At 42.1% G+C, this 12,131-nt stretch overlaps 1 pseudogene; it reads right to left on the bottom strand.

Annotated features, from left to right (window-relative positions):
- Positions 1 to 3,580: 3,580 nt before the first annotated feature.
- On the bottom strand, positions 3,581 to 5,505 carry LOC149119520 (la-related protein 4B pseudogene; annotated as a pseudogene).
- Positions 5,506 to 12,131: the final 6,626 nt, after the last annotated feature.

Here is a 12,131-nt window from a genome sequence, read left to right as displayed (position 1 = left end):
TGGTGTGAGTGAGCTGTTTATGGGTGATCTGTTCCTTATATAAAACCTGCTGCTGTGGGTTTGCCAATTTTTATGTACCACTCAGTAACCTTCTTTCACGTATCTTTAAGAATTCTGTCTCAAATCTCTCCCTTAATTTCACTTTCACAGTTATGGAAAACAAAGTTTTGAACAAAGCTGATGGTTATGGATTTAAATTATTTGCAGAAATTCTGTCTTGCTATTGCATGGATCACTGATGCTGAAAGTTTCCTCTTATCTCTCCCAGCAAGAATCCTTAATGGCCCACACTGCTGGTACTGTAGAAACTTACAGTGCTGAAGGTGTAGTCCAAAATGGAGGCTGTCATGATGAAATTCTCTGAGTGCACTATTTTAATATCAGGCAGTGGGTTAACACCCTGGCCTGAAGTGCCAGCATCACTTATGTGCACCACTTCAAGACCTGGCTGCTCCATTTGTGATTCAGCTCTCTGCTATGGCCAGGGAAAGCAGTAGAAGATGGCCCAAGTCCTTGGACCCCTGCACCCACAAGTGAGACACAGAAGAAGCTCCTGGCTCTTGGCTTCCGACTGGCACAGCTCCGGCTGTTACAGCCAAATGGGGAGTGAACCATCAGATGGAAGACCTCTCTCTCTCTGCCTCTCCTCTCTCTGTGTTAGTTTGACTTTTGAATAAATAAATCTTTTTTTAAAAAGTTATTTGGCATGTAACCTTTACTATAAAAATCACATCTGAGCAAGGTTTTGGCTCTGGATGCAACAGATGGTCACTGGCTAAGCGGTAATTACAGTGCACTGACCTTGTCCAGATGGCAGCAGAACCCACCAGAACAGCCCCTTTTCTGTGCTGACACCACTCCACGTGCCCACTGCTCTCCTGCATGCTGCTCTTCAGCTCTAGTCTTTTAGTTTGCAACCAACCAACCGCAGTTGGCTCTAATCACACACACACATCATGCTGCAAATACCACATGTTTGAGAAAGGACTTACTATTACAAGCCCACTGGTGTGTGGGGATGGGGATGGCTGAGCACACCCTGGCACCTGCTCCTAAGAAGTGACACAAAGGGCCCCAGATCTCAGAGCTTGCCCTTTGAGTGTTTACAGCATCTCTTGATTTGGTTTGAAGAGGTCAATTATTTCTGGGTTTTCGGTCCAGCGATCTGACAGCTACAAAGAAATTAATTCTCTCATTCCTTAATCAGGCATTTGAAACTTATTAGCAATATGTGTATTTCTACATCTTTGAATAATGACTACTTCTCTGAAGGAAACAGTGAGAGACACCAGGCAGGTTTTCTCTGGTAGGGTAAATCACACTTAGTAATATATGATTTGAATTAGTAGATCATTTTCCATTTTGACTTAAAGATCCTACCAGTTTCTGCTCACTACATTGTACTTCAGAACTCTTTCACATTAAATATGACTAATATGCATTTCCATATTTTGAAAGAGAGTATAAAAACATCTCACAGCTTTTAATAAAACTTTCCATTTCCCTTTTGCAGCAAAGAGACAAAATCAGTTCAACACACCAGTATGAGAGGGGGAAAAAAAACTCAACAAATTAAAATAATATTCAAACCACAGCATTAAGTATATCTACATCCAGCTCAACATCAACATTTATAATATATCAGTGATTTTTATCAGATTTTCTCTGTAGGGAACCTTTATTAATATGTTCTGATTATTTACAACTGTACAAGCAAAGCACACTCCCAAAGTGCACATATTTAATACAATATCAACTATTTGCATTTACAGGATTTTTAAACAATCAGAAAAAAGATCAACTGTTTAAGATCCTTAAGGTATATTACAAAAACTACTGCTAGTTCTTATATTATGGTATGCTTACTCGGTAAAACTAGCAACAAAATATCCACACAGTAACTGAATAATTCTGATCCACTCATGCCAACCCGGGGTGTCTCCATGAACTCTAAGCTGTCTTATACAAAAGTTAAGGCAAAGTCATTTTCAAGTTTGAATGCAATTTAAGCCTTTAAATATTGGATGGAAATAATTTTAAAAAAAACTCAATCTTGTTAAATAACATTTCATGGAATAAACTGTATGGTTACTTGTAGCAGGAAATATTTTAATGTCTGTTGCTTAGAATAATTAAAGAAAAATGTTGGGGGCCAGCACCATGGCTCACTTGGTTAATCCTCCACCTGCAGCAATGGCACCCCATATGGGCACCGGGTTCTAGTCCCGGTTGCTCCTCTTCCAGTCCTGCTCTCTGCTGTGGCCCAGGAAGGCAGTGAAGGATGGCCCAGGTGCTTGGGCCCCTGCACCTGCATGGGAGACCAGGAGGAAGCACCTGGCTCCTGGCTTCAGATCGGCATAGCTCTGGTCATGGTGGCCATTTGGTGGGTGAACCAATGGAAGGAAGATGTTTCTCTCTGTCTCTCTCTCACTGTATACCTCTATCTGTCAAATAAATGAAAGAGAATACTTTTAGGCATTTTAAAACAAAATAATTTATATTGTTCTTCAGAAGTACAACACTTCTAGAAGTGAATCAATGAGACCCTCATCTTGGAGGTAAAAAGAGCAACAATTTTTGTCCTCCATCAGCCAAAGAGGGGAATAAAACCACAAACACCATTCTCTCACCATTACATAACTTAAATCCATGTGCTGATGCAGAGGTTCAGGAAGACATCCCCATGGAGTTAAGATGAGGACTCTTCTGAGAGAGTGCCTGAGGGCAGGGGAACATGGATAGAAATGTGCATGGAACAGGTGCACTAGGACAAGAGCCAAAGCAGCCAGCTCACAGGGATCAAAACCATATCATGATACAACATACTGGCAACATGTCAGTGGCCAAAAAAGTATATTTTCATTTAGGTTCTATTCACATGTTTTGAATTGATTTTAGTTAATAGCCACTTGCAATTGAGGGGAGAAGCTGGGTACTTGCTGGCAGAATGTCAAAGCTCAAAGCTTTCAGGTTTCTCTAGGGTGCGTTCTGCAGGTTCTTTCTGCCAACTGGATCCAAAAAGGCCTATATGTACATTTATATGTATTTTTAAATGCTGGACTCACTTGTTAACAGTTTAGATGAAAGCACAGCTCCTATGCCAGTGTGTCAGCGACCTGACACTGCCAACCCCCTTCCAGCTTGAGGCCAAGTTCGCCATCTGCTGGAGCATCTGAGATATGCACTTGTAGATCAATATTATTTTAAAAAATAAAGCAGCATAGTTCCCTTAATTTAGAAAAATTTACTATATATAGCTTGCATTCAGAACCACACAGAGGCTTAATAAAAAACATGAATCTGTTGGGATAAATGCATTTTCTATATGAAAAAATCAGACTTACACATCACCTCCAGTTAAGCACCAACCAAAAATAAGGTTTATTTAATTAAATCCTGAGAAACAATTTTTTTTAGAGGGGGAGAATCTGACTCACAGAAGAAAAAATAACTTGCAGGCATTCCATGGGGCTCACAGACACTGCAAGTGCCTAACCAGTGGCTCATTCTCATACTGAGTGGGAAGTGTTTCACTTGTGGCTAATACAGCTCTATGCAACCCCTCCCAGACATAGGATTTTCACTGAGGAGACTTGGGGGGAGTGTCCTGTCCTCTGTGAAGACACTTTCCAACAGCTGGGGGTGAGAGCCAGTGCCCAGGCTGCCTTCCCTTGTCTTTGGAGACTCTGGGAGTGAACTTGAGGGCAGGGGGCTCCCTCTATTTCTCCACAGGTGCAGTGAGCTTCTCTTCCTCCTTCCTACAACTGCGGGGGTTTGACTTTTGTTCTTTTGGGGGTTGCAGTGGGGAAGAAGGTGGCTCTTTACTCGTTCTCTGACAAATCTCCACGTAACTGGGCTTTCGCAATTCTTTGGCAGCTCCATTCACCTGCACCAATTTACACACAGTTGTAGTAAGGACAGGGAGAGTGTCCACACTGTGGGTTTCCTTCTGCTTGTCTACCACCTTGGGATCCTCAGGTAAATGGGCTGGTGGGGGGGATCATTCATATGTTGCTGATACAGCACAAGAAGCCAGCAGTGAGGGCTCTCTGGGGACCACTACAGGAATAGCGTTCCTACTTGCATCTGCATGGAGGCTCCTTTCCTTTGATAATCCTATTACCGAGCTAGATGGCCTGTTTTCAAACAAGTCCTGTCATCAAATTGCCTGCAGCTCCAGGTAATGGGGGGAAGTTGGACAGCCCCAGTTCAAAGTTTGTGGTGGAGGCTTTGGTCGTGTTGGAGACTAAGTTTGGCTGCTTGTATTTTCTTCCTATAGCCAAAGGAATTTTTCCTGCTTCTGGGAGGATACTGTCTGAGTGAAGTCAGAGGAGAGGCTGCAGGCTTGAAGGTTGGAGACCTGAACCCATGTATAAATCCAGTATTTGGAAATAGAGTTACCAAGGGTGGATCGAAATAGCTACACATTGTTGACAATGTCTGGGGGCAGTCAGGCTGTGCAGAGGAAACTGTTGTTGGGGACTGTATACTGGAGGTAAATAAATGATGTGTAACACTGCTGTGTATAAAGGTTCATGTCGAGAGACCTAAATCCATTCTTTGGCAGAAATGGGTTTATAGCTATTGCCTTTCTTTTAGCTGCACCTTAATTGGTTTTCCTTGAAAAGTTTTGACTTTTCACGGGTATTTGTAAGCCTGTTGTGCATCAGCTTCTGCTTCAAATATAATAAATCAATTATCATTATGGGCAAATTCACAGTTAATAAATTTCAGTAAATTATTTCCTTTGAATAGTGGTTCTACTTCTTCCCCAGGGGTAGATTCATATATTTCTCACAATATTACTATGCAACAATTTTGATTTGGCCTTACTTTTTCTCCCTTCTCACCCACCTGGACTAAAGGTAAAGATCTTAGCTCATCAACAATCGAATCCACACTAGTACTGAGTTTCTTGATATAGTCAAGGGTAGCTACCATTGTAATTAGAGCATACTGCTCACTGTCCATCTGTGAGGTAAGATACACGGCACTAGCAAGAGTCTCCCTAGATAAACAGAATTCCAATTTTTTAAAGTACTTCTTGAGAGTCTTCCTGGCTTTCTGGTTGAGATTCATTTCCTCCTGTTTCACTATTTTCAGGTAGAGATTCGTATTCTGCATGATCCAGAGCCAAAGCGTTCGTGTCTGTTTTGACTCAGGTAAATCTGGTAATGCTGCATTCTCATGACTTTTGTCACCATCACCATTGACATCCAATCCCTGCGGGCTGCAGTCTGCACCATGGCCAGCTGTCTCCTCCCATGTAGCACTCAAACCGACAGCTGCACTACTTGCTTCCAAATGTAACATGAGTCCCCCACACTTTCGCATTAGGGTTTAGCTCTGAAACCTTAGTTGTTGGTACCTGACTCAAGGCTGGGATGGAATTTGAGAAGTGGTTTGAGATACAGGACCATTCATCAGATGAGAGCTGTCCTTGCCCTCTTGGCCTCGCTGTGCCTGCAGTTCAGCCACAACTTTAGCGTTCTCATCAGAAGTCATGGGTTCCACTCGGAGAAGTTTAATGTAAACTTCAGGATGCTGCCCGCGCCACCTGCCCTGCCCGACCGACCTCCGGCAGGCTCCTTGCCACAGTCCAGGTGCCTGGTGACCCCGCAACATGCAGGGAGAGCCAAGGAGGGAGACTAGGAAGAGGTGGCGCTGCGAGGCCAGGCTGGATGTAGGGAGGAAGGGCTGGCATGGGCCGGTGCAGTGGCAAAAGCAGATTCTTCCTCTTTGGGGCCGAAAATGTCTCAACCTTGAGACTCTGGATCCCCAACACTCCTTCCCTTCACATGAGAACACACCTAAATAAATCCTTAAAAGGTTGAGTGCGAATCAATCTGGCAGAAATTCACTAAGTACCAAGTTGATAGCACCCATCATAGAGTGGATGGGAGACTGAGCAGAGCCCAGCGTTGAACCATAGTGCTTCTGATGAGAACACAGGGCCCACATTTTCTCAGAAAGGGACACTGGAGGGGCCCAGCTTGAGGTGGGTCAGAGGCAAAAGTGCTAAAAGTATAATAACTGGGCATTCTCAATGAATGGGACTCACTCATGGTATTTCTGTAAGTTTGAAATAATTTCAAAATTAACTACTCTTAAAATGATGTCAATACTCTTAAAAAGATGTCAATATCCATATCATGTTAGTAAAGCAGGGACAGCATCAAATACTATAAAGGCTAAACCTTACCCAATTCCTATTAGGCCGAAGTTGTAAAACTTGTCCCCTTCTAAGCATCTACATGTGTGGAGACTGCACAAAAAATAGAATAATATTCACAATACATTTTTTTGTGAATATATTTGTGATAATTTGTAAACAGCTTGATCTTTCTATTTTAAAGGTTTGAAAACCCTGTTGCTCTTTAAAAATAATTATTTTATTTTTGTACTTGAAAAGTAGAGATGGGGTGTATCTCAAATCTGTTGGTTCACTCCCCAACTTTATGCCACAACTGGGGCAGGACCAAGCCCAAACCAGCAACCTGAAACACAATCTGGGTCTCTACAAGGGTGGCACGGACTCAACTCCTTTAACCCTCATCACTGTCTCTCAGAATGCACACCAACATGAAGCTGGAGTCAGAAGCAGAGCTGGGACTTTTCCCAGGCTCTCTGACATGGGATGCAGGCATCCCAAGCAGTGGTCACACCACTATGTCAAATGGCCACTCCTTCATTTTTAAATTAATTTTTATTTGGGAATCAGAGAGACTGAGAAAGACAAGCAGCAGAAATCACTCATCTGTTGGCTTACTACACAATGCCCACCACAATCAGGACTGAGTTAGATGAAAGACAGGAGTCAGGAGCTTCATCCAGGTCTTCCATATGGTTGACAGAAATGCTTGGGCCATTATCCACTGCTATCTCAGACAAACTAGCAAGAATCTAGATTGGGAGAGGAGTTGCCAGGACTCAAAGCTGCACTCCAGTATGAGATGCCAATGTCAGAAGAGCAGCTTAACTTATTGAATCACATGCTAGTCCCTGCATCAATTCAAACCAGTGCACTCACCCTACCCTGTATATATTCAAAGAATGCAAAGCTGGACATCCTCTCCCTTTCCTTATTATAAAAGCCTCAGTCCTGCTCCACCTCAGAAGAACCATGGTTCACTTTAAACTGAATCTGTCTCCCAATTTGCAATCCTATTCTGCATCTGAAAAACATCTCTCTGATTTTATTTTAATCTCATTTATGACCTTTTGCTTTATATAATCCAGGACTCTCTGGTCTTGTCTCCTTGCCTACTGGCAGATTTGGGAAAATGTTTTATAATATGTATTTTCACTACCACAGGTGAATACCTGAGGGTTAAAATGTTAGATAAGTGAATGCTACATTTTTTTCCTAAAAAGTCTTTGTTGAATTAGAATCCATATGTCTTAGTACTCATGAAGCAGATGTTCTTCAGAATCACATCCTCTACAGCTTTCCCTCAGATGTCTCAAGCAGGGCCTGAACTTCATTGGTGACATCCATAATCATATCCTTGAATGTGACTCCTAAAATATGGACATCTTTGCTCAGCCAAGGCCATCTGTGCCAACGTCTAGGAGAGAAGGTCATAACTGTACCAAGGGAGTGGCTCTATGGATAGAAAATTTAAACCATGGTTGGGATTACCCTCAAGTATTTCCTTGTGCTGGCCTTCCACATGTCTTTCCCACACAATTACTGGGATAGGTACACAATCTGAACAGTCAGTAATTTCAATATATGGGAGTGTCACAGCTATGCTATGAAATAACCTGTAGATGTCTGAGTAAAGTGGGAAATTATACATGATTATAAATTTTTGAACTTAAGAATACAAAACTATTTCCTTATCAGTTTCAAATGCATCTCCTAACTCATTATGTGGCAGCAAAACATGAATTAATTCTGACGTATCAACTATGACCATGAGTGAACTATTCTCTTATATGAACCTTAGGTTACTCCACAAAATGACTGAACATTGGAAGAGCTATATGGTGTTGCTTATGTAGCAAATAATAAATGGGATTTATGTCTGTTTGTGTTAAGGTGGAGAGGATGATGAAACAGTGACCAGCACTATTCAGATTGAACAGTAGAAATACAAAACCTGGGGTTCAGCAGGTGCAGCTCTTTCACCTCTATCTCCACTGTGTTCACTGTCACAAATAAGAAGCAGTTCCGGACAGGCTCAGATTCCTGAATTGCTGCAATATGATGGTCTTAGCCTGATTTCTTTTGTGGTGAGGACTCACTTCTCTCTTCTCTGGGGTTTCCAATCATCAGTTATCATTTTCCTTCTATCTGTTACTATTATTATTTACTTATTTGAGAGGCAGAGTTTTAGACAGAGAGAAGAGAGAGGGGCCTCTTCCATAATCTGGTCCATTACCCAAATGGCCACAATGGCCAGAGCTGGGCCAATCCCAAGCCAGGAGCCAGGATCTCTTCTGGGTTTCCCATGTGAGTGCAGGGGCCCATGCACCTGAGCCATCTTCCACTGCTTTTACAGGCCATTATCATGGAGCTGGATTAGAAGTGGAGCAACCAGGAGACCAACCAGTGCCCATATGAGTACCACAGGAGGAGGATTAGCTTCCTATACCATAGTGCCTATCCCATCTCCTTGTCTCTTAATCCAGTCTATCTGCTAAATGGGAAACAGAATATTTCCAATTTAATGTCATCTCAACAGTCATTAGAAAAATTGTCATTTAGCATTATTTTTTATTGTTACATGCATTTTAAATCTACAGCTAGGGGGCCAGCATTGTAGCATAGTGGGTAAAGAAACTGCCTGTGACACCATCATCCCTTATGGGTGCTGGTTCAAGACCTAGCTGCCCTAATTGCAATTCATCTCCCTGCTAATATGCCCAGAAATACAGTAGAGGATGGTCCACGTGCTTGGGCCCCTGTACCCATGTGAGGGATCTGAAAGAAACTCCTGACTCCTGGTTCCAGCCAGAGCATTGTGGCCATTTGAGGCATGAAACAGTGGAAAGAAGATCTCTTGCTCTTTCTCTCTCTCTTTTTCTCTCTCTTTTTTCTCTGTGTAACTCTTTCAAATAAATAAATAATTATTTTTAAAATACATATAATATATGAAGAGTAATTTTATTTACTTTTAAATCCACAGCTAAAAGTAAATAAAATTACTCTTCATATATTATATGTATTTTAAAAATATGGATAAGAGAAGCAGGCAGGTCTAGTAGTTAGGTGCCTGAATCCTACATTACAGTGCATAAGTTTGATATCTTCACCCAGAACCATACTCCAGTTTCCTGTTACTGCAGACCCTGGAAAGCAATGGTGATGGTTCAACTAACTGGGTTCCTGTCACCCATTTGGGAAACCTATATATAGTTCTTGACACCACCTTAAGTATTGGCACAATCTTGACCAATGTAGATATTTGGGGAGTGAACCAGTGACAGGGAGCTTTAAGCCTAATAGTCAATTTTATTCTGCAGCCAATCTTTTACAACTACTTTGACACACAGAAATCTTTTCAAAACCAGACCATCCCTGAAATCTTTAGTTTGCATACTCACATGCTGATGCTTAGATGTTCCAATATCTAATTTGGTCACAGTAGTCTGGATAACCAAGGTTACATGTTGGGGTGTGCAAATGAAAGGAAAAACCGGACATGGGGTCTCTTCCTCCCGAAAGTGTGCACAGACTAACCAGGTGTGGTTTCTTTACTGATAAGGATTACAACAGCCTATTGTAGAGCACATGCATGTGTTCATAGAACTAAGGATTCTCTGAAACACGTTTAGCAAGATATAGTAGATAAACATTGTGAGAGTCCTGAATTCACACTGGCCTGAGGCATCTCCCCCACTCTTTCTTGGCATCAGAAAGCAAAAGCACAGAGGTGCTGTGCTTATGGAGAGCCTCATCTTTCCCACAAATCAAGCCTGAGAGACTTTCTGTGCCTCACTGTTCCCACAACTGCCCCTAGTTATAAATCAGGCAGACATACTGTACCTCCTGGTATCAGGTATCTTCTCCAGCTGCTCCAGCCCACATCCCACATCCATTTGTTTGGCTGCTCCAATCCACCTCCCACCTATCTCCCACCTCCCTTGGTACAAGTTCCCTATGAAACCCCAGCCCTATACCTGAGCACAGAGTGCCTCTCCCTCTGAGGATACTCCTGGCAGTTCTTCGCCCTAAAACTTTTTCTTTGCTCAGCATGGTCTTGGTTGTAGTTCCCAGTCATGGTTGCAAACCCTAACAAGCATGTCTGAAAAAGCAGTTGCATGTTCTTGTGAAGCCTACGTTCTCACAGGGCTCAATGCTCTTCTTGTTAGTAGGTCATAAGCTATCCTTAATCAGTACCTGAGGTCACACTCTGTGTACTAGGAAGAAAATGTCTTCACTAAGAGTGCTCTGGCAGAAATCTTATTCTCCACAGTCACACTTTATCATCTTTACAAATCTGCCTGGAAACAACCAGGTTGACCAGATCTGAGTCCACTGTGTGTGTGAATGAACGTGACTTTTTGCTTCATATCTAATGCTGTTCCTCTATTTTGGATTGCATATATGTTTGTGGGCTTATGTTTTGATTCATAGTAATTCCCCATGTTATGGAATTGATTTGCACTGAATACAAACTGCAAACAAAATAAATGAAATGTTGAAAGAGAAAAAATGAATTTATCCAAATGTTCCTATACATCCAATAAATTTTTTAAGTTTAAATTGGTGAACACAAATGAATAACTCCATCTTGCTCTTCTATCCAACCCTCTCATTTCTCCCTCACTCAATGTTGTTCAACCTCTCCCAGTCCCTCTAATACTGATTGTGCTCCCTGCAGGAGTGTCTGTCTCCCCACTGCACTATGAGCTTCTGCCTTCACTCAGCTCTATCTCCTGTGTGCACCACTCACTTAAATTCACTTCGATCACTCCAATGGTTAATGAGGGATTATTTCCTTAGCAATTCCATGACATAGAAGAGAAAATCACAGTCTTTCATGTTTTTTCTCTGTAGGAAAATTCTTCATGGAGAAAGAAATGCTAATGTAAATGTTGGAAAGATATTATTGATCATCCTCTTGCCTGATAAACTTGGACAAACGTCCTACAAAAATAAAACTAGAACTTTATTTATTGGATGCATTTCAAAGTCTCAGGCCAAGATGAGAGGCTGTCCATTTTCTTACAAAGGAGGATCCAATCACAGACTGAACTGCATTTGCATCATCATAAACTCAGCAGAGACTGGTGTATCTTCCTGTATTCTCACCCAAAGAGAGTGTGATAACTAAGGAGACCAAACTGGAGAGAGAAAGGAGACATCATTGCAGTCTTCCCAACATTCCTAGATAGCACCAGTCATGAATCTCCACTCTTTTGGGAATAGCCTGCCACCAGCCCTACTCACAAGCATCTGAAGAGTGACATATAACCAAAACAGGGAGCCCTTTTCTTACCCAGGGTCATGTAGAAGAGGGCTTGAGTACTGTATCTCACAAGGGCAGGTGTCATTCTAAGGTAAGTGACATATACATGTGTCTAGACACACACACACACACCAGATCTCTAGGATTTTTTTAATCTAAAAATTCCACTTCCACTGAATAGCATACCCTTCCTACCATTTATAACCACTCTTCTACTTTCTGTTTCTAGTATTCTATTTTACTTATTTTAAAGGTTTATATTATTTATTTGAAAGACAGAGTTCCAGAGAGTGGTAGAGCCAGAGACAGGTCTTTCATCCACTGGTTCACTCCCCAAAACACTGAGATAACCAGAGCTGAGCCAATCTGAAGCCAGGAGCCAGGAGTTTCTTCCAGGCTTCCCACTCGGATGCAGGGGCCCAAGGTCTTGGGCCATCTTCTCCTGCTTTCCCAGGCCATATCAGAGTTCTGGATCAGAAGTGGAGCAGCCAGGACTAGAACCAGCACCCATATGGGATGCTGGCACTGTAGGCAGGAGCTTAAACCCACTGCCCCACAGTGCCAGTCCCTCTGACTACCTTATTTATTTCATATGATTAGAATATTGCAGTATTTTTCCTTTGTGGACTGATACTTGTGGCTAATTTCATTTAGTAAAATATATTCAAGGTTCATCCATGTCACAGGATTTCCTTTTCTTCTGTGCCTGCA

This window comes from Oryctolagus cuniculus, chromosome Y, assembly GCF_051225735.1.
Source record: "Oryctolagus cuniculus isolate XC-2025 breed Fujian yellow rabbit chromosome Y, ASM5122573v1, whole genome shotgun sequence".
Lineage (NCBI taxonomy): Eukaryota > Metazoa > Chordata > Mammalia > Lagomorpha > Leporidae > Oryctolagus > Oryctolagus cuniculus.
The sequence above is the reverse complement of the archived record's forward strand: the minus strand, read 5'-3'. Positions and strand labels throughout refer to the sequence as shown.